Source organism: Protopterus annectens, chromosome 10.part0, assembly GCF_019279795.1.
Source record: "Protopterus annectens isolate FY-2018-M chromosome 10.part0, PAN1.0, whole genome shotgun sequence".
In the NCBI taxonomy this organism is placed as follows: domain Eukaryota; kingdom Metazoa; phylum Chordata; order Ceratodontiformes; family Protopteridae; genus Protopterus; species Protopterus annectens.
In genome coordinates this window covers 78,971,586-78,995,872 of record NC_056744.1, presented here as the reverse complement: position 1 = coordinate 78,995,872, position 24,287 = coordinate 78,971,586, and the positions used below count along the sequence as shown (strand labels likewise).

The window sequence follows — 24,287 nt, the reverse complement described above, 5'->3', positions numbered from 1 at the left end:
CTAGGGTTTAACACCTACAATTAGACCACTTAAACAACAAAATGCAATGCAGCTTTGTACTGGAATTATTAATATTGGCTTAAGGACCTTAGCTAAAACAGATATAGACTATAGAAATTAATTTAAAATCAGATCAAGAAAATGAAAACAATCTTTCTGTTTGTAATGGAACTATTACAATGTAACAGTAATTTAAAAGATCACAGGAAACAGCAGCTTTGGAATTCTTAGACCCTTAGCTCTGATCTGACTGCCCTGGAACTGCTTTAGTGCAAAAACTAGTTCTGAACTAGTCTAACATACGCTCAGTACAAAAGAATGAAGTAGAGTTTAATACCAACAGTTAGACCACTTAAACCAAAATACAGTGCAACTAGAATTACTAATACAGGGATAAGAACCTTACCTAAAGCAGATACAGACTGTTAACATTAATTTAAAATCAGAGAGAACTGAAATGAAAACATTATCTTTTCTCTATGTAACAAAACTATTACAATGCCAGAAATAAACCCACATGATGGATATGACTATAACATGACTATAATTTGGCTCCCAGAATGCAACAAAGTGTAAAAAACTTCTCTTCTCCTTTTAGTCAATGATTTAAAACTGTATAGCTCATTAGAAGAGGAACTGAAAGCACAACTGCAGGTTGTCAAAACTTTTTTCAAATGATTTAAGAATGTCATTTGGCCTTGATGAATGTGCAAAAGCAACCTTTAAAGCAGGAAAACTGCAGCACAAAGAAAACATCAGTTTGGGACAGCAATGTGATATAAAAGAATGTGAGCACGAGGGAGTGTATAAATATTTGGGAAATGGCAAAGGATCAACAATAAAACATGACAAATGCGAATAACATTCAGTAAGGAATATTTTAGACAACTTAAATTAATCTTGAAAACAGGGTTGACATCTAGGAACAAAGTTCAAGCTATAAACAAGTTTGCTCTTCCTGTCCTAACTTACACCTTTGGAGTAATTGACTGGCCCCAAAAGGTATTGGATAGATTAGACAGGAAAACCAGAAGGATGCTTCATGCTCACTAAATGATTTATAAAGATCAGTGCATACCAAGATTATATATTTCATGTTCCGGTGGAGGTATGGTCCTCCTTGAAATTTATTACATGTATAGATCTGCAGACGTGGGACTGCATACATATCTGCTGACGTCACAAGACCCAAATGTAGTGAACGTTTTGAAACATGAGGAGAATAAATCTAAGATGACTTCCCTTCTTAGTCTAGCAAAACCATATTGGAGTCAAGCAGGAATGGAAATCAAACCAGAAGTAGATAAAAATCAGACATCAACTGAATGTGCCAAAAAAAAAAAAGAAAGAATATAAGGTGAAGGATCAAATGAGAAGACAAGAAATGTGGAAAATGCTTAAATATAGTTGCAAGTATAGAAAACTCCTGGAACAACCTCATGTTGATCAGGATCGAATGTAGGAATGGTTAAGGAGAGGCATATTCAAACCAAAAGAAGAAAGGTTACTATTGGCAGCCAAAGACAGTGGACTACATATACGCTGGTTTTCAAAGTCCATTGAACATATGGAAGAAACAGACAAATGTAAGTTTTGTAAAACAGAATTGGCAACAGTTGCACACCTTGTTGCTGGATATGACATACTACTGGCAGCAGGACTGTATACTGAAAGGCATAATAATGTGGCAAGACTGTTGCACTGAGGATTGTGCAAACATTATAATATTGAAGCAGCTGAAAAACACTGGCAACATGAGCCACAAAGCATCATAGAAAATCATGAAGTCTACATCACATTGGATCACCCATTACCAGCAGTTCAAAAGATAGATGTGAGAAAATGAGATATAGTGATTCCCGAAAAGAAGACAAAAGTAGCATTGATCATTGAAATCGATACACCCGTTGACGATAGTGTTGAAATCGATACACCCGTTGACGATAGTGTCTTACGTACAGAGCGACACAAAGTCATAAAACATCAGGATTTGAAGGCAGAAATGAGAGCAATGTGGAAGAAAGATATGCAGACAGTTCCAACAGTAATAGGAGCAGTGGGTCTTATAAAAAAGAATCTACAATCATTATTAGATATGTTAGCGATACCTGTAACTCCGTAAGAATTGCAGGAGTCATTACTGGGCATATTGCGGGTGCTGCGAAGAGCACTTCTGACTGACATCAAAGAATAAAACAATACTAATTTCATGAATTTTAATCATACTTTGACTTAGGAATGGGGTCCATTCCTGTCATGATATTAGAAACCCAAAAGATTTGGAGAAATTAAAATAGTGGAACCATAATACCAAGACAATAAAAGGAAAATAATTTTGACCAAAAGTAAGAAGAGTTATTCTCAGAATGTTAGAGGTCTTATCACCGAGATAAACAGACAACTCAGATTAATAAAATCGACCAAAGCCAAGTTTGAGGCTAAAATAGCTACTTAAGCCAAAGACAACCACAAGGCATTGTTTAGCTATATTCGTAACCTCAAAAGCACAATGCAGAAATGCACTGAGCTAATTGTGAGCAATGTTACCTACACTGAAGCTGAAGATATAGCGACCCTATTGACTGATAAATTCAGCTCTAACTTTACTGCCCTCTCCCCTTCATCTGTCCCTCAAGATATACCTGAAACCAGCTCACTTCCAGCTGTCACACAAGACCAAATTCTAAAAGTGCTATTGAAAGGCAAAAGTACTGCATCAGTGGGTCCTGACAATATCCCTCGATGCATCTTAAATAGAATGAAGCACAATTTAGCCACAACACTTGTGACGATTGGGGAGAGATGGGCGAAGGCTGCCAGCCTAGTCAAATAGAATTTGATATATAATTCTGGCATTTGTAAATAAATGTAAAATACAGGCATGTTTTCTTGAATGTAAAAGAATACTGTGAAATGTGGAACTGCAAAATATGTGACAACATTGCACTCTACTGGCCCAGTAAAGCATGTTGTGACCCTTTCATGTTAGAATTTGGCTCCAGTGCATCTGGATGAAGGTGTCATGCCCATTGTTTTAAGGCTAAAGTCTATGACCAGAATTTACATGTAGATGATGCTTACTGCTCTGGTTTCTGTTAGAATATACATGTGAAATGTCTTCTATTGTTGTAAGTTTCTGAGCAGGTATTAGATTGCTAAATAATGCAGTTTGTTTGCCTGGGAAAACCTAAGTGTCAACATGATGTAATTTGGGAGGAACCCAGCAAACATGTTTGTTAGCAATGTTTAAATACTGTTTCTCACAAGAGACTTGGAGCATTTTGATCTTGGATATCTAACTCAGCACTCTACCTAAGCTCACATGTAAGTTTCTAGCACTGTGATTTATTGTAGGAATAGTTAAAGCTAGTAAAGATTAATTAGATATTTTTGTTTGAAATCAGACCTGTCCTACTGTATTATTTCAAGTTTCTGTGTGATCTCTGCACTCTTAGATATCTCTGTAGTGTAGTAGTTTTGTCTTGTGTTTTAATTATTTATTATTAAATATTTTTAAAACCTTCTACCTGTGGCTGGTTTGTGTAGAGATAAGCTCTAGAGTACATTGCATATTTATAGAGGTTATTGTAATAGGCCACTCTAAAGTAAGCCTTGACTGTTAGTAATACTACCATTGGATAATAATATTGCACAGTAATAACTGGACACCCTTTTAAGGGCCTTTTAGTAGCTGATATTATTAGCTGGGTGATGGCAGGGATTACTACTGTATAGTCTGGGTAAAGGGGCACAGCTGGATAATCTGTCAGCCTTTTCCAAGAGTGTCTGTGAAGTTGTATAAATACCTATCTCAAAGTGTGTGTGTGTTGTGTCAGCTACTTGGCAGGGACATGAAGCACTGGTTGGACAGAGAGGGTACTGGAGGTTCTAGCTTGCCCAGCTAGGCTGAGACCTGGACCCTTTAGCTGTGCCACTGGGGAGTCTTATTAGGGACCTGGTGAGCAAGGGAGCAACCAGCCCCAGACTGACTGTGATCTCTGTGCGCACTTAAGGGAAATTGTATTTTACTGTGTGTATTAGTTATCCTTTCCTCTCATCTAGGAGATGACCTCCCTGGTGTTAGTGATAAGGTTTGAGGCTCCTTGATTGCTGAACCAGGGCACAGTCATCACACCCCTAACAACACTTTTCAGTCTAAGTCTCCATACAGTTTTTTTACCAAGTGAATGGAAAATAGCTACAGTCATTCCCTTGCACAAGGGAAGACTTCCACAGAACCAGGCAATTATGGACTCACAAGTCTGACCAGCCTCATATGCAAACCTTTTGAATGACGTATCATGGACTTGATCAGTTAGGATCTAGGGATCCTATAAACATTAGAACCATCTCAGTTTGGATTCCTCCATCCTAGGGAACTATCACATTAATAATACACCCCTAAGAGTTGATCCAGTTATTAGGGATTTGTAAACATATGTGAACAAGTGACTCAACATTTGACCAACATGTCCATTGTTGTAAAAAAGTCCTTCTATGTTGCACAGTTTATAAATAAAGTCCAGATCTACAGATGTCATTTAGCCCCTTTACTCAGCTTTCATTAGACCAGTCATTGAATATTTCCTGTGTCTGACATACAAGGCATCCTCTGACCCAATACTGATGGGTTTACTGTACCTCAGCAAGTCAAATGGCATCAAAAATACTCAGTGTAGGGATTTAAATCTCTTCCATAACATCAGCAGAACAGTTTGGAGTGACAAGTATATCACACAGAGTATACTGCTGTTCTGGAACAGACTCCCCATCCACGTAAAATAAAGTTCATCCCTCACCATATTTAAGTGCAGCTTGGATCTATGGACAGAGAAACAGAAAATTTAACCCAGGACTACCACCTGTACTACTAATGGACAGAGGCTGCTCCTAAATGCTTTATCCCATGCACAGGTCCCCTGAAATTATCTGTGGTAAGATCCCAGTTATTCTCATTGGAGTAAAATATAATTATTGAGCATGGGATGGGTAACTCCAATCTCTAACCAAATAGGATAAGTTAATTTGAGCACAAAAAGGGAAATCAGCTAGACTTAAAATGGCCTGCAAGGGCAGCTAGCTTACTACTTATCTAGGAACCTATGAACCATAACATCTCTCCCACTCATAGTACTTGTTTCTCAACCTACTGGCACTATAACTTCTTACCACCATAGTCTCTAAGAGTTCAACAGCAATACATCAAAATCTGCATAACTCTACTGTTTCAATCGCCCCACCTATTTATCATTCCACCTCTACAAACTATTTCAAAAATAAACTTACAAACAATAATCATGTAATTCAAAAACCTAACATCAAAGTCAAATTTAAATACATATGGCTATTCCCTATCAACACACTACGTTAACACTAAAACTAAGTGGTGACATCTAGTCAAACTCAGGTCTAACTCAGACTTGTACAAAACTTTCCTCTAATTCACTTCAAATCACTAATTATCTAACAGAGTTCTTAGGACACAAAGTAAGTCAAGCTAACATGAGAAACATCTGTAACAAGATCTCTGAAGTACACACCTGGCTGGCATAACACTCTCTTGATATCCCTGTAGCCAATAAACCATGATTGAAAAAGAAATAGAGGATTAAGAAAGCTTATTCCAGGGTTTTAATATCCTTAGTTTAGACAGAACTTGTAAAAGAGCCAGTGGAGTAGCCATAATATACAAATATATATATGATCTATCACCAAATAATACCACTATTCCCCAATCTGAAAATGAATAATTACTTCAGAGTTTTTTTTTAATCTCAGCATTCAAAAAAGTGTAGTAACAGCATGTATTTACATCATCCTCAGCAGCAATACCACTGTTCTAGAAGACATCCTCAGCTAAATATCCATATTCACCTCAAAACAACAATTTTGAGTGATGTTAAACATAGACTGGCTTTTCATCAACTCTGAAAATACTTCAAGAAATATTCAGTTGCATGGTTCACACAATTTATTAATAAACCTGCAAGATATAACAAAAAGTAAATAAGAGAATCTACATTAGACTGGATTATTACATCCAAGTCAAAAAACTATGTATACTATTGTACCCTGCCAAATTACCTAAGCAACCACTTTTTAACCTATCTAATTAGAAACCAGACCCAAACAATATCAAAATACAACCTTAATGAAGTTAGAAATCTATCTAAAAAATTCCCAAATCAAAACATTTATTAATACCTGCCAACAGCTTAAATGCAGCATACTCAAACACCTACTATTAGATGACTCTGTCTCAAAAATTTAACAAAACAAAAATTATGCTCCGATCAGAGCAAAAAAGTCAAAATAAACCCTGCTTCATGGTTCTTGAGAGTACAAATCAGCTTATGAAAGTAAGGTACAAGTTTTGGAAATGATAGCTGCAAAATAGAATATCCTCTGACCTGCAACAACTTAACAACTAAAAATAGATCAAACGTCAAATTACAAAGTGTTATAAAGCTTTTTATACCAAAGCACAAACAAGCATCAACCACATCCTAAGCTCATCTGGACCTCAGTAAATAGCCTACTAAGTCCAGAGAAAATCACTTAATTAATGCCATTCCCCTTACTCCCCTAAGCATAGCTACATAATTTAACATCCACTTTATTCAAGCAATTACTGCATTGTACACACATACCCATGATTTTCACCTGACACTCCCAACTCAAACATCCAAACCAGAAAACTTCTTCAAAACTGTCCCTAGTCCCATCAAATAATAGCTCTAAAAGCTAAAACCAAATGCCTTAGTCCATATCAAGTGTTTGTATAGAATGCATTAAAATCACTGCAGATGTATTAGTATACTCTGACTCAGTGAAACCTATGTCTCAGAACTCTAAAAGAAATCCTTTGTCATACCCTCGCATAAATGTGGCTTTTCTACTAACCTCTTTAACTATATGCTGATTACCATTCTGCTGCCTCTAGCCAAACTCCTACTGAAGTGTATCTACTCCTAGCTATTATATTTTATTCTAGAACATAAGCTGCTCTCCCTTACCCAGAATGTTTTTGGATAAGCTATAGAACTACTACAGCACAGTTATGTTTTATCAACACAAGTAACCTAAACAGAAACTCAAACAACCTGGTCTTTACACTTTTTCTAGATTTATCCAAAGCATTTCATACTGGCTGCTGCCAAAAGCTACTAAATACATTATCCTTACTAGGCCTTACTGATTTGACTCTCCTCTGGTTTCAGTTACATACTAAAAGGCAGCAAGCTGTAAAATGGCAAAATGACTACTCTCCGTTTCTACCCACATCTGCAGGTGGCCCCTAAGGATCCATATTAGGTCCATTATTGATCAATCTATTCATTAATGACCTATAGTCTGCTTCCTCGTATGCCACAATTCTACAGTATGTTGATGACTCTGTGTTCATTTGTACATCTAAAAGATTATCTGAACTACAAAAAAATAATAACTCAACAATCCTTCTCTTCCATTGAAAGCTGGTTCAATAGCTTTGTCCTTTCTCTTTAACTCCCCAAAACAAAATTAATGCTATTTACACCAGAAAATATGGTATTCATAAAAATCTTTTCATTATTACCTCAATAAATAATACAAATATTGACCTAGTCTCTCATACAAAACTACTTGGTCTCTCATATAAAACTACTTGGAGTTATTATAGTAATAAAGAAGACACATCAAAATCTAGGCAGCCTATACAGAGCAAAACCATTCCTCACAGATAATGCCAGAAGCAGCATTCCTTCATCTTAGCTACTTTTTACCCTCCTATACACATCTCCAGTTCTAACAAATCTTAACTTCTTCTGTGACCATCAGAGTTCAAAAATGATGCAATAAAATACTAAATTTGCTACCACTACCTGGTTCTCAGACAGATAAACTGGCCAAAGCACTCTCTCTCATATGTGCGCACACTCACTGTTGCTGATAATTGATAAATTACTCCACAGACCTAAACAATATCTAAATCTAATCAGTCTCATCCATCCCTACTCCCTTTGCAGACTTTTACATTCTGGAGAAAAAAAACTACTAGTTATCATAAGAAGAACTACTACTTATCATAACCAAATCCAACAGTATAGCAGAAGACTCACTGTACTCTAACTGTATCACTAAAACATGCAACTGTATTCTTCCCCAGTTGAGACAAACTGTGAACTTAGAATCTTTTCAAACTGATATGAAGGAACACCTTGCACATATTTGACTCTGTTTCGGTACCTCAGCTGGCTAAAGTCAACCTATTCAAATTTATAATTCTGCTGCTAAAAATCCATATATATTTTCCCCCAAAGCAGTTATGCATTCCATATCATTATAGGCATCAGCAAAACTCCCTGCTGTATATAGTACTTGTCTGAAATTAACTGCCTGTAATAAACTATCTGAAATATTATAATATTAGCCTCCTCTTCCTGATTTGCTACTAATAACCTAGGTCAGATTCAATAAAGCCTACACTAAGTGTACACAATATGTATTCAATAAAATTCTTATCACATTTTTTGTGCTTTCTAGTTACTCAGAAAGATTACACTAAGTGTACATGTGGTAACCTTTATGAATCCCTGTCAGTAATGAAAGGTGCAAGAATATCACCAGGACAACTACAATTAGGAGGAAGAAGGTGTGCATTATGTCTGTGTTCTCTGTTCACTCAGAACAGTGTACAGTTAGTGTAGGCTTTATTGAATCTGCCTCTTGAAGTCTATATCATTCCTCTAGTGTTTAAAAATCCCTGGATTATATTTGTAATACTCTGCCAAACTAAAACAAGCATAAAAATTATTACCTTCCAAGTGCAATGTGTATATATTCTTATTATGAAGCCTTTAAAGATAAGTGTTTTCATAATGTATTTACTACATTGAATTGGATTACTCACTATTGTTTGCATGTTTGCATGTATGTTTTTATTGCTTTATTATTTTTATTATCATTGTCTTCTGTGGAGTTTTTCTCCCCAGGTCTGTGCTGAAAATGAGTTAGATGTTCATTTGGACTTTCCTGGTAAAAAATGCAATAAATAAATAAATAAATAAATAAATAAATAATAAATGCATTTGTTTCATAGCCATAAAGAACATTTTGAACTTGCTGCCAGAAGTGGGAGGCTTATAGAACTATTTGTTTATTGCATCTATGCATACATAATAACTACTGTTGCACTACAAATGCCTAGAACTCAAGCATCAGAAATGAAGGGTGTTCTGCTTTATTTCCCCAACCAAAACTTTGCATCACCAAGAAATACCAAAATGGGGTTCTAATAAACCAAGGATGCAAATTTGCCACAATTGTACAGTAAGTTGATGATTCTGCACTCATTTGTACATCTAAAAGCTTATCTGAACTACAAAACCAAGAAACAGGTTGCTAGATTCAAAGACAAGTTGTTTGTCTTTCAGCTTTTCCTGGTTAGGGGTCGCCACAGCGGAACTCTGGTTCACTAATGATTGGCAGCAGATTTTCACAAACGCTGAGGTGCCAGCTTGACGTTCAACCTTCAGCGAAGGCACGCCCACATCCATTTTCGCATGTCTTTCGAATGCCACCTCACCACGGGGAGGACATGCAGACTCCACACAGAAGGCACTCCCCACACTCCAGCCGAGAATTGAACAGAAGAACCTCTTGCTGTGAGGCAACAACGCTACCTCTGCACCACCGCGGCTTACCATTAGATTCAAAGACAAGTACTAGGCAATAAGTCTGCAGCTATTTATGAACCTAGCCATCGACTCATATTCAAAAGTTTATTCACACCTTAAGGGAGACAATACAAGATAGATCAGAAGAGGACTTGAGACTGCCCATCCAATTATCTAGCTGTATCTCAAAGGTGGCATGGATGCTACTCTACTGGACATGTAGTAGAAGTTTGTTTCAGAGGTGGGGGATATGTTGGGATGTGAATGTATTCTGAAAATGTGTCTTATTTTTCTGTTAACAAAGATTTAGTTCATTTTATAGGGTATTTAAGGAACCATTTGTTTTATGAAGGAAAAGGAAGTCAGACAGAATCAGATCTTCCATGGCTAGACACAGATCTCCATGGAGACAGAATACAGAGACTGAGACAGAGAGAGAGAGAGAGAGAGAGATAGAGAGAGAGGGATGCCAGTCTGTCCTGATAACTAAGGTTTTGAAATCACTGATGTCTTTAGTTATAAATCTCTGACGTGCCTCAAGCTGAGCAATATTTTTAGACAAAAGTCTACTCAAAGCAGCGTCATAGTTAACAATGGCGTTGATGAAATATGAGTAAAGGGGAATTAATTCTTCTTCTTTGCATCTAGAAGAAATGACATTGGAAACTAGAAAAGTCAGTATTTCTTCAGAACTACTGTAGAAACATAAAGATCAAAAGATAAATACTCAACAACAAGAGTACATAGATCTCTTACAACAGAGATTTATTGGAGGTCTATGTCACCTAAATGGTATGTGAAAATATTTGGTTTACTGAATACATTTTTTCATATTTAATTTGAGACCATTATCCTTGTACCAATTCTAAACAAGGTCTAATCCATGTTGGACCAATTGTAAGTTAGTGGAAGATCAAATAATGACACCCAATTTACAGTGTCCCAGGAATGTCAGAATGTCTGAGAACTAAATGTCAAATAGAAGACAGATGGCCTAGTATTGAGCCTGTGGTATATCATCGGTAACCTCTTTACTTTCTGAAGTGTAACTTGAGAGCCTCATCATATTTGTTCAGTCAGACAACCAGTTAACTATCTACTGCACAGTACAAGGGCTTATATTTAGATTTACAGGTCTGTCAATAATGCCTTCATGGTGAACAGTGTAAATGGCCTTGAAACTGTGCATATAAATTGTAAGTACTGCATAACCACTATTCCCTGCTTCACTGACTTTTTCAAAGAAATTAAGGTTAAAGAGACAATCTTTCATGGACAAAGCCTACTTGATGAGGGTCCACAGTTAAGTGATTTTCTATCAGGGCTGGGCCACCCTTGTGTAATGGCATTACAGTGGTTATTTTCCAAGCTTCAGGAATGTAGCCAGTTTTAAGGCTTGGATTAAAGAGGTTAAGTCATAGTTCACATAGGCAATATTTGGGACTGATAATGAGGCAACCCAATATATTATCAGTGTCCATGGATAAGGTATTCTTAGATTTTGAAAGGGCTGAAAGGACTTGTTAAATAATAATTAAAGGGGGTGTCTGTGGCTGTGGGATAACTGTAAAATTTGCGCTAAATTTGTCAGCCAGGATATCGGCAAATTAATTTCAATTAGAGTGACCAGTATTATTCTGGACTAGCTGTGAACATTGTTGGGTATTAATTCTTAACTTCCTGACATAGTTAAAGAAAGATTAGTTATTTTTGGTTTTAGTGGCTATTCAAAATTCACACTTAGTTGTTCCCTTAAGCTCTTTACTAGTTTGTGTAAAGGAGACAACACTACAGCACTAAAAGGTAACAAATCCCATGAGCATCAACAGACCAGCTTATGTACTAATTAAAAAGTGCTGCAAGCCTTTGGGCAGCAGAGGGAATTTGGGGTAAGAGTAGGGAATGCCCAATCTCTGGAAAAGTCACTACATCTTTACATTTTTGGGAAATGTGGGAACAGTTCATCTAAGAATAGCAAACACAGCTAATTCACTTGTTAAGCCATCTAGAACAGACTAATAATTTTTTATTAATATAGGTGATTTAAATATAATGGATGCAAGGAAACTTTGAAGAGTCTTTTGAAGTTTTATAAATATTCATCAAGGGGTCAAAACTCAGAATGTGTATACAGCCTCACTTATCAAGAGTTGTACATTTTTATAAATGATGGCTTGAAAAGTGTAAATGTTTTTTCTGGTAATGGTGCAGTGGCACAAACCTATACAGACTCACTGCGTCCTATCAAAAGCTGCATTACCTCATGTCAGACTGGAAGTCTCTGTGTTTTCTAAACAGCTTGGTTTAAGACAGAGAAAACATCTGTTTTGATCTGAAACAGTTAAAAGTATTAAATGAGGACTGCGTCTCTTTCCTTTCTGTTTGGACTGCTGTTTTGGGGTAACTAAAACTTCTAACTAGTAGAGAAAGCTACATCAAGATTGCTATGTTTTCCTCTCTGCTATGGATTATTGACTTCATGGCCTTGGAAGTAGCAAATGGCTATTTCAGGAAAATAGATATGAAATAGAGCAAGCTAGAATCAGCACCACATGAAACAAATGGTACTGAACTTCTGACATGGGCTGCTTCAGGGGAATGGAAAGATACTAGCAGTAATTCTAAATCTGAGCCAGTTGTCAAATGATACTAGACTTTTTACAAGACGTAAACTAGAAAGGACCTTGAAGAGAAAGCTGCAACAGGCATATCTCCCAGATCTCATCTTACAAATCTTGAGAGAAGTAACCAAAAAAGCTTCTGGCTCTCAATTGCAGAGGGAGCCTATATACTGAAGCAAGCGGTTACAGTACAGAGAATGGACTGCTGAAGGGCAGCTGGAGGGAGGGATAATGCAGCAGCTTCCAAGGATCCATCAGTGGACATTTCTGGCCACAGTCCATGATAGTCACTTTATTCTGGCCATTTAAGCATTAAGAATATAGAAAGGAAGAGTACTATGGTTGCTTTGATGTCTTTACCTGTAACTGCAGAAGCATTTGGAGGGTAGCCAGAGATATTATGGGATCTCTTAGAACCCCTACCACCAAGGGTAAGAGATATTGCTTGTGGTCATTGATTGTACAACTAAGTACCTTGAGGATATCTTTCTTCTCTTTTAGGGTAGAACAGGTTGCAAATGTTCTAGTAGAAAATGTGATCAGGATAGGTTTTCTTCTGGCACATTTTGATAGACAGAGGTGCTAATTGTATGTCATACCTGCTCATCCATATGTGGAAGCATTATGGGAATAAGACAATTAAAATACCCCTACTATCCATAAACTAAAGGTTTGCATGAGAATTTTAAAACTGCACTTAAGGCCATGCTAACAGCATTCTCAGACCAGTTTAATCAGGGATGGGATAAGTACCTATCACATCTCCTTTCTGCATATGGAGAAAAGTGACCCAGGAATCCACAAGACATTTTTGCCATTTAAACTACTTTATTCTGATTGGATAGTGGGCCTCTAGACTTAATTTGTGATGAGTAAAAAGATGAATATGATTCTCTCAAAAAATATGTTGTACAGTATGTACTGTATTTCAGGACTAAACTCATGGGACTCATGAGGTTTGTACAGGGGCACCTAGCAGAGACACAATAGCAATGGAATGTTTGATATGACTGGACATAAAAAATACACAATTAGATAAATGGTAATGGTGCAAAACTGCATTTTGCAGAATAAGTAGCAAACACAATGGATAGGACCTTTCACTATTATAAGGTAATTGAAGTTAATTATATGGTGGAGTTTCCAGGCACGTGTCAACATGATGAAATTGTCCCACAGTTGAGTCATTAGTACTCGATATTTACAGTGGGTTACATGAAGAATTAGAAAAGGAGCATATAGTACACATTATCAGGGAGGCTTGGTCTGACACCTCTGGAATGAGAGAGATCTGTCACAGAAGCTGTCCCTTAACCAGTTTCTGGAAATCTGAACAATATTGCACAGGCCTGGAAACATGTTCACTGTGAATCCAAGGTGTGCCCAGCTGGTACAGTACCATGTAGACAGTCACCCTCTGGCCAATCCAAAAGGAAGACTTAGTTAAAAAAGTGAATAGATGCCATGTGGTTGTGACAAATAGGGTTCTACTCCATCTCCAAATATGCAAAAGTCTTTATGATGCAGAAAATAGGGTGATGTTATTATAGAAACACACTTTTACCTCAGGTTTTCTTTCTTGGACTCTCTCAAGAAGGTTCATTTGTAATGCAGAAGGGGAGTGTACATGCTGTTAAATATAGATGTTTCAAGGGTTATATATTTTCTCAGATGTGTGAAATTTACAGCCGTTGTATTTGCTCTGGCAGTTGGCTTAGTTGAGCTAAACATTTACAATGACCTTTGCAAATGTCCTGGAAATAAAAGCAGATGTTGTACATTCAAAGTATGATATAGTTTGGCTCCAGGTAGTTTTTCACAGTAATGCAATTACTGCACATATCTGAATCTACAGAATCTGCTGATATGATTCATTCAGCTGGGCACAAGTCAGTACTTACAAGAGTGTATCATCTTACAAAGGTAAATTCTGCAAATAATCTAATGATATTGGATGTTTCTATCATTAATATACAGATAGGTATAGCTGCTCATACTTTTTTAAAATTCCAAAAATCAAGCATCCAGAAAGGAACTGCCTGTAATCATATGAAAGTTCAGACCTGGACGATCAAACATGCTTCTGATACCATGTACCAGGGTAGTGTAAGTAACATATATACAATTACATTATATGAATGAAAGGTTACTGAGTAGCTTTGATGTTTGACCGAAAATATTGGCCAGATATTATCGAAAGAATAAATGGCGGTTAAGAAAAACCTTTTCTGGCATAGCACTTTAATTCATGCTGTTGATATTACTGATCAAGGAATATGGAGAAAACATGCAGACCAGTTAGTACATAACAGTCAGATAATGCTATAGAACCATTTACTAGACAATTTGTTTTGATGAACCACCTGAGGACCAAAACAGTACAACAAAATCTGGTACTTTTACATTAATGGAGCAAAAGCAAAATGTGCGCTTCATGTGCACTCACCGCCGCTTATTTTCTTCTGGGTTTAACTTTCTGTTCATCCTCATGATACTATTCATTTTCTGGCAGATTTGCAGTGGTCACTTGATTGTTCATTTCTGCTTTGAGTTTTGCCTTTGTTGTCACCATAGTACTGATGTTTCCTTGCAACTCACCGCTGCTTAACTTCGAGGGATTTGTGGTTTTCAGTTTGGATTTGTTGTGGGAGTGTTACTGCTTTGGGGCCAAGTCACTGACGCTTATACAGACAGTTGTACAAATATCCCCTGTTAATTCCGAAATAGCGTGTGAATGACCAATGTGATTTTGTGGAGAAATAAGTAAGTGCTCCTCTTTCGGACTCTCAGCTGATTTGTAATGGTCAGCATGTTAAGATTTGTAATGCTGGGAGGTATATCTGTCAACGAGCACACAGTGAGAATGGGGAGATCTGAACTCAGTGCTGCCTCTGGGGTTTCAGAATTATTGCATTTGGGATAGATTGGCTTATTAAACTGCTGGGAGTTTATTCCCTTACAAATCAGTTGCTGGCCGGAAAGAGGAGCACTTCCTTATTTTTTCACAAAATAACATAGCTCATTCACACCATATTTATACATTAACAGGAGTTCTTTATACAGTGGCATGGTGCCTAGAAAACCAAGAAGTGAGCCATGGTAAAAAAAAAGGTGAAAAGCCCAGAAATTATTGGTGAAGAAAAACAGAAAGGGGTAGGAGGAAAAGGCGTCATATATCAAAGACTGTCCTTTTCTGAAATCTGCGACCTTGACAAAGTCTTTTTATATTAGTCAGTACCAGCAAGTGGTCCACCTTGCAGTTTCAATGCTAGGTCTATCCATCCACCCATCTTACATGTGTTGCCCCAATAATGGAAAAGTACCCAAAATCCAAACTTATATACCTATAGCTATACATATATATTGTCTAATGCAACACTCTTCTCACCCCTGTAAGGCATTAGATTCCATGTGGTCATATTTACAGCAGGGGACTGTCACCTATACAGCAAGTAAAAGTGCAAGACATCCCATGCCATGAACTTAGCAACATCACTGGAAGCCCCCTTTAGAGTATTCAAGCGAACCAAACGTTCTTGCTACAACAGGCTTATTTTTTCAAGAATCGCACTCGCAATAATAGACTTGATAAATGTGTCACTCAATGTGACTTTAGTTAAGAGAAACACACTACTTGCAGAACAAATGCATGTTGTCCAAAACAGAAATAAGTATTGTAATATACATACTTATCATTCGACTTAAGATTTAGAAGGTTCTAACATGCCTATCTTTCCATGTCAAACTAAGATTGGACTCATATCTGACCACCTGTCTTTCCTAAACTGCCTGTAGGTTTCATTAAAACCAAAACCTAATTTTTTTTTCAGCAGTTCCTAGATCCAGTATATGCAAAGCATTATCCTTCACAGATAAACTATTAAAAAAAGTGAACTGGGTCAAACTGTTCCTTTTCCTACCTTATCCTAGTTACAAGAAAATTTCAGTCTTCACTAGTTGCATGAAAAAGAGAAATTACAGTGATGTACACATTCACAATTTTTACATAATACGCTGACGACTGCTTTTGGTGTGTTTCAGAAATATAATATTAAAAGAGAAAACCTATAAAAGGCTTCTCCACACATTGCAGAGTTACTTTTTCTTGAGCAACAGGTATTAGACACAAAAGACACAGAGGAATAAAATACTGATCCTTGTTTGCCATAGGAAATCACTGCCATAGTGATTTCTACATGTTCGCTGGCAGTAATTCCTTTGTTTTCAGATACATCTTCCTTCTTTGTGTTTGTGCAACCATGCAGCTGATACGCATAAGTTCAGGGGTGTGAGTGCTTTACCTTCCCACACTGGCTGTAAAGGGAGGACTTGTTTACAGCTAAGTTTTTTTTGTCTGTGTATTTTGGACTTTAGTTTTCAGCATTGTAGCACACTGGGTTTTTGGCAGGTTGGTTTCATAAGTGGAACCTTTGTAAAAGTTACTTAGACATCACATAATTAAACATTACATTTTCATGTCAACAGAGATGAGAAAGAATCATTTGATGAGTAATGTACTAATATAGGATTACTATAGTGCAGCTTTGCTCTAGCTTTAAATCATGCTAACATTAGTCTTTGGATGTTGCTTTCTCTTTGTAAGATATACAAATGCAAATATTTGTTAATTAAGTGTTGTTACATACCTTTTAGCAGGTTAAAGACAGCCACACAGCATGAGGGGAACCTGATCTGTTGACAACTTGACAGTGACTTTAGCAGCAGTCAACTGACTTCCACTGAAGAACAGACTTCTCAAGTACTATGATGTTTGCTTTCAAATGTAACCTTTCTCCACTTGGACTTCTCTGTGTAACATACAGTTTATGAATGTACAAGTTATTAAATTAATTAGCAATGTCGGGTTAATTATCCCTTAAAACTCATACATCAGGTAATACTATACATCCCGATTATACTGTTATGTTTGCTAGGGCATCATAGCAATATTGTTTATGCATGATTTTTTTTATATATTTTCTCTGTTTAAGGTGTGAAACTTGCACAAAGAGTGTGTCCAGCTGCCAAGTGAAGTCACCAATAAACAACTATAACTGTAAAACATGATTCTTTGACAAACAGGTGGTCTCAAAAGCTTTGGCATTTTTTATGTGGGATAATTCTACAATAAAGGATAGTCTTTCTTACTGGTGGATTGAAGTTTATTTATTTTGGCATTTTAGGTGTAAAACGGTCATGCTGCTTTCACTGACGCATGTCTTATTCAGAATAACTGTTGTAGCTAAACACTAAGTAATATGACTGCAGATGTTGGAAGTTGATCTATAATTGAGGTACAAAGATACCCTCAGTGAAAACTAGTAGTCACTAGAAGTAGGTAATATATTAGTACATTTCCATAGAATATCATGGAATCTGTGATAATCAGAACCCCAATTAAAGACTGTCCAATGATTGTTCTTTTAAACAGGATTTAAAACTCATTCTGCACAAATGAGACCATAGACCTACCATCCAGGGTGATTAACAAACTGCATAGTTCAAAGTAATAGGTTCACAGGTGTGTGCGTACCAGGCTAATGGCTCTGGAGCCTTTACAAGCCTAGCCCATAGGATTACCCTGGCATCATGCACCCGACCTTAGTTCCCAGTGCCTCTGATGAGTAGAGCCACTGGAGTGATCTCCGGGGTGAATTTTCTATGTCCCATCCACTCATCAAGATTTCTCTTGAAGAGGGCCAGTGAGGTGCTCTGCTTGACATGTATGGGAAGTCTATTCCATGGCACGGGCAGTCTCTGGGTTATGAACCTGTCCCTCCAGCATGTTCTGTTGACTGTAGTATGAGGTTGAGGTCTCTGTAACATGTAGTGTGGAGGGATTGGGATTTCTTTAGATGTAGTATTTCTAACACAGCTGGGTCAGACATGACTTTGTAAGTCAAGCAAAGATCCCCTCTAAGTAGATGATATGAGACATAGAGAATGGTTGGAGTTTTTTATGTCTGTCCATATAGGCAAGTGTTTAAGGCCTAGGATCCTCTTTGTGAGGTACTTTTGGGGCCTCTTCAATTATTGCAGGTGTCTTGTGAGGTACATGCCAAATGGGGCATTGTAATCAATGATTGGCCTAATGAGGGAAGAGTAGAGGGAGACAATGACCTCTTTCTTCCTGGATGCAAAACTCTTAGTAATGAAATGTGCCACATAGAAGGACTTTCCGACCACAGTGGCAATGTGGTGGTCAAAAGAGATGTTGCTGTCCCAGATCTCTTATAACTTCTTCTGTGTTCAGTGGACTACCATCAATGTGGTAATTCAAGGGAACCGGGTTTTTCCCAAGGGGAGTGAGGACACATTTTTTGGCATTGAGCTTAAGGCCATGGTTCTGACACCAGTTGTTGGTCTCAGTGAGGCCTTTCTGTAGGATGTGAATTTTAAGTCATCAAAACTAAACTGTGAAATGCAGGCAAAACTTTTGATGCAGACACAATGTTTGATTGTAACTAAAAAGACATCATCAACACAGAGGTGCAAAGCAGAAAAAGTGGAGTTGGGGGGGGTAGTTGCCATATGTGCAACTTGTTAGGGGGGGCTGAGCTTCACTCAGCAATGCAGATGTTGAATAATGATATGCATCTGTTAAAACAAATGAATATTGTGGTATTAGAACAATGATAAGATGCTTTGCTGTTTTTTTTTTCTTAATTGGTGTTTAATTTGGGAGAGTAGCCTGTATTATACTGAGAAGAAGGACAAGGGTTTCTGATGGTCTATATAGTTTTATGATTTAGGCCCTTGATTTTTTTTTTTTGTTTTTTATTAGGGATAAGGCATTGTGGTCATTCTAGTTATAAACAATGTTTAGACATGTACATACTGAAAATGGCATTATACTCACTGATTGGCCTACTAAGTGCTGGGTCACATCTCTGGATCTGGATGCAATACCATTGAAAATAAACTGTGCAATGAAAAAATATTCCATATAAAAATGGATACATGATGATCAAATGACAGTTCATCGTCAACATAGCTTCCCAAATCCCTAACTACAGGATCGATTTTCAGGGATGTGTTGTCAATGCAATAATTATCACACAAGGATACAATTATACACTTCTTAAAATTAAGTTTTGGTCCATTGCTTTGACATCAGCTATTTGTTTGGGACAGCCCTTCCTGGGTGATCTTGCTGTCCTCTGAGAGTTTATGACTGCACCAAGTTTGCAGTCATCTGATAACTTGGTCAGCCACAAACCCTTAACATTAGCTTTGGTCTCCAAGAAGTAAATGCCAAAAAGGAATTGCCCAAAGATTGATGGCTGAGATATAGCACTAGCGACAGGTCTTTAGGAGATGGTAGAGCCACCCACCCTAACTTCCCGGGTTCTAGCTTTGAGTGTATGCGGGCTTCGCAACTGCTCAAATGGGAGGATAACACATTTAATTTCCTGTACTACCTGAAGGACTGGTCCTCCTTCATACTTCAAAACCTATACACTCCCTTTCAGGGAATTATATTCCATTTTCTTTTTCCAAAATAATGTAGAAAAGTAATTTTCTGACTTTCATTCACTGTAGCTAATGCAGGCTTTTCTATCTATATTCATATTTTCATAAGCAAGTACTAGGCTAGTTGCCTTTGTAGGTCATTTTATGCCTAGATTATTTCCCTTTCAAAGATGAGAATCATACCCTCCATCTTTGTGTCTATGAGGTAAACATTTTAACCATTATTCCAACTCCCAACCTTTTTGAGGGAATATATAAAATGCCTTATGTTTTCTGATAATCCTCTACTTCTAGCCTCTTCCAACTCAACCAGTAGCAGATACAACTGCCTAGATGGACCAGAGACACGTTTCCTTATTTCTGCCATTATTAGTAGACAGCCACATACTACTACATCTATGTGTGCTAAAGTAGTCAAGAAATCCAGCATAAATGACCGAGGCACCCAATGAATATCTCAGCCATCTAGGTATACACATACTCACTCACACACCTACACCATTACATATGTCTATGCAAAATCACCAAGACTGAAAGCCTGCACCACTAAGGTCTCACAGGCCTTCTTCTAACCCAAATGTTCTAGTCTGAGATGATTCCAACTGTAAGTACACTGAAAGTACACTTACCAAATTAGACAAGGAGATAGTTTTGGTCAGAAATCTCTCTGGTGCTATGATCAGGGATGTTATGAGGACTCTAAGGACCTTTCACTATCTGAAATATAAGTATGACCTTGTCATTAGGCATGTGTGACATACCTCTCAACCTCAACCTCTTAGGGCAAGAAACCTGGACAAAGCCATAAATAAAAGTGGAACACAGGCCCCAAAATAGGGATATTTTTGAAATATTGCTCTTAACTTAGAAAGTTGATAGAATAACAGGTTTTGCATTAGCATGATTTTTCTGAAGAGCATGAAGTCTGAAACTCAAAAGTCTGTCATTATTTTCTAACTTCAGTCTTTAATGATTTGCCACTAATTTGGCAGAAAACTACAATTTTATAAAAAATGGACCAAATATAAGGCAGAAATGTGGACATTCTGTGAAAATCTGTACAGTTAACAGGTATAATGTGAGGCTGAACAGCTTTAAACACTCTACCCTAAGAGAGGTACAGAGAGACACAGATGAACTCATTTCCTATTTCTCCATGAAAGACAATCCACTGGCCTTGAGTAGTTCATAGGTTCATAGGTTCATACTAGGCTATCTGCCCTAGGGCATTTATAAGCCTAGCCAGAATGTGTTTGGCTTTTGCCACCCATTTTAAATTTATTTTGCTATGCCCTTTTTCAAGGTTAGTATACTGTGCCTCTGTCTAACAGTGACACAGAAGTGATACCTGGGGTAAACCTATGATCTCCCATCCACTCATCAAGATTCCTCTTGAACAGAGTCAATGAGGGACTCTGCCTAACCTGGACTGGGATTTTATTCCAGAGTGAAGGGAGCCTCTGGGTTATGAATCTGTCCCTCCAGCATGTCCTATTTATTTCAGTGCTGAGGTTCAAGTCTCTCGAGCACGTAGCTCGATGGGATTTGGATTTTTTGAGGTGCAGCATGTCCCTTAATTCCTATTTGGACATGGCCTTATACGTCAGGCACAGGTCACCTCTGAGCAGGCGGTATGCCACAGAGTAGAGCTGGAGTTTCTTTAACCGGGCAGCATATGGCATCTGTTTGAGCCTTTTGATCCTCTTGGTGAGGTACTTTTGGGGTCTTTTCAGTTGCTGCAGGTGTCTGGTAAGGTACATCCCAAAAGTGGCATTGTACTCAATTATGGGCCTGATGAGGGATGAGTAATGAGGCACGATGACCTCCCCTGATCTAGATGTGAATCCCTTCATGATTAGGTGGGCTATATAAAATGTTTTTCTAACCACTTTGGCCACGTGGTTGTCAAATGAGAGATTGCTATCAACTTGGGTCCCCAGGTCCCTAATTACTTCTTCTGTATTTAATGGATTACCACCTATGTGGTAATTTGTGGGCACTTTGTTTTGCCAAAGGGATGACTATACACTTTTTGGCATTTAGCTTGAGGCCATGGCTCTGGCACCAGTTGTCTGTTTCTATGAGGCCCTTTTGGAGGATGCTTATGTCGGCTGGAAAGTCGATTATGGCGCCCAGTTTGCAGTCATCTGCGAACTTGGTCAGCCACAGTCCTTCCGTGTTGGCCTGTACCTCCGAGAAATATATACCGAACAAGAGAGGTCCCAGGACTGAGCCTTGTGGGACACCACTTGTAACTGGTTTGGAGTCTGACATGGCTCCAGCAATTCTAACCATGTGGGTTCTGTCCTTGAGCCAGTTTGCAATCCATCTAGTGACATAGGGGTTTATATTTAAGCTGGTGAGCTTATCTATAATGCCCGAGTGGGGTATTGTATCGAAGGCTTTTGCGAGGTCCAGGTAGGCTGTATGGACCACCTTCCCCTCGTCAATGGCCTTGGTGACTGTTTCAAAGAAATCAACCAGGTTTAAGAGGCAGGATCTGCCCTTAACAAAGCCGAACTGGGTAGGATCCAGTGTCTGTAGGTCCCCAATATCTTTATTTATGAGGTCCATGATGATCATTTCCATAGCTTTGCAGACCAAGCTAGTCAGGCTTATGGGGCGATAGTTTCCAGGATCCGTTGTGGCACCACCTTTATGGAGAGGGACCACTGTTGCTGTACACCACTCTTTGGGCACATATCCTGTAGTAAGGCTGAGATTGAACAGTAGTTTTATGTTTGGGTTTAGCTCTTCTTGGAGTTCATGTAGGACACAGCCCGAGACACCGTCTGGTCCCATTGATGCTGTGTTTTTTGCTTTGGAGAGGGCGGCTCTTACCTGGCCATCTGAGATGTCAGGGGGGGCAGCACTCTGCTGGGATAGATATTTGCCCTTTTGGTGGAGAGGGGGGGGAGAAGTTTGCGCTGAACCTGTCAGCTAGAATGTTGGCAATGTCTGTGGGTTCAGTGTATTTTTTGTCATTTTGGACTAATTCTGAGCATATCTGGGAATTACCACCCAGGTTCCTAACATAACTAAAGAAAGCCTTGTGATTATCCTTAGTGTCCTGTAAAATTTTTCTCTCGAAGCTGGCCTTAGACAATTTTATGAGTGCGCGTAACTTGGTTGCAAAGCAGTGACAGAACTTCTTGGTTACCAAAGCATTACACGTAGCACACATTCATGTCCACTATGAGTTGTGGGGGGCATATCGCTATGTCCTACAAATCTCAGTGATTCTTGTCAAGTACAGCATGACAAAAATCTTAATCTTTTAGAGGTTTTAGTACAACAGATCCACTTATTACAGCTTCTTACTGGCCCCCCCCATGTCTCTGGCTACAGTTACTGACCATCTCATAAAACTAATACCCTTTTTACTGCCCTTGTGGGCAATTTTAAGCCTAGATATTTGTGTCTGTAAGGTAAACACATTAAACAGCATGCCAATCTCCCACATATATGTAACACTTCCTTTAAATGACTACCTTAAACTACTACTAGTAAGATAAATTTTAATTCTGCCAAATGTTTATTTCGTTAACAGACTAAGTGTGGGCTCCATTTTTCAAATACATATTTGGTTGAGAGCTATCTAAAGTATGTATTAACAGAATTTTTTTTTTTTTTTAATTTAACATTTGTTGACCGGGAAAGTCAGACTAGGTTCCACATATCCTGTTTTCAGCGGAGTCCCGGGGAGAAATGCTCCAGAAGAGTTTTTTTTTCTAGAGCTCAAAAGTAAGAGGATGGATTTCTAAAGGTGAGTGTGGGCTTGGGGTGGGAAAGTGTGTGTGTGTTAGTAGTTTAGGGTTAGAGGTAAGTGTTAGTAGTTTAGGGTTAGAGTAAGAGCATGCTTTTGGTTGGAATGATATTAATGTATAAAGTTTTATATATTTTGAAAGCTTCACGACAGAGACCTGGGAATATATGCATGTGTTTGTGGGTTAAGATCACATTAAGGGCTAGGTAAGGGGATAGATATAGTGTTGTGCATTTACTGATATGTTTTGTGATTGTGCTACAATAAAGATTTTTCTAAGGAAAGGTATAAGGGTTGGGGTTAGATGGAGGTTTAGGGTTAGGGTTAACAAGAATTAGTGAGGTGGAGAAAGGTCAGCTACTGTGGTGGATAGCACCACATGTAAACGTCTAAAATTTATAGTGCCCAAACGAAAGTGAATGGCTTAAAACTGAAACCAAAAGTATAAGGGGTTCATGTCTACTTGCTGAAGGTACTTTCATTGAATAGAAAAAAATTGCTGTTCGATGAAAGTACTTTCAACAAACACCTTAGGAAACCTTTTTTTGCAGGATACAAGCCCCCTCTGCATCTCCCATGTAGGGGATGCCCCAACAGGTATGTATACATATATATATATATATATATATATTTATATATATATATATATATATATATATATATATATACATATATATATATATGTATATATATATATATATATATATATATATATACACACATATACACACACATCAACTTTGAGGTTGCACAACAGTGCAGAAAGAGGGA

The 24,287-nt window shown here is 37.9% G+C and overlaps 1 protein-coding gene and 1 long non-coding RNA gene across 3 annotated transcripts in view; one reads left to right on the top strand and one right to left on the bottom strand.

The window, feature by feature from the left end:
• LOC122812958 (G-protein coupled receptor family C group 5 member C-like) overlaps positions 1-24,287 on the bottom strand; it is a 280,692-nt gene that overhangs the window by 110,903 nt on the left and 145,502 nt on the right. The gene's annotated exons all lie outside the window — the stretch shown is intronic.
• The window catches only part of LOC122812959, a 142,929-nt gene that overhangs the window by 108,428 nt on the left and 10,214 nt on the right, over positions 1-24,287 (top strand). The gene's annotated exons all lie outside the window — the stretch shown is intronic.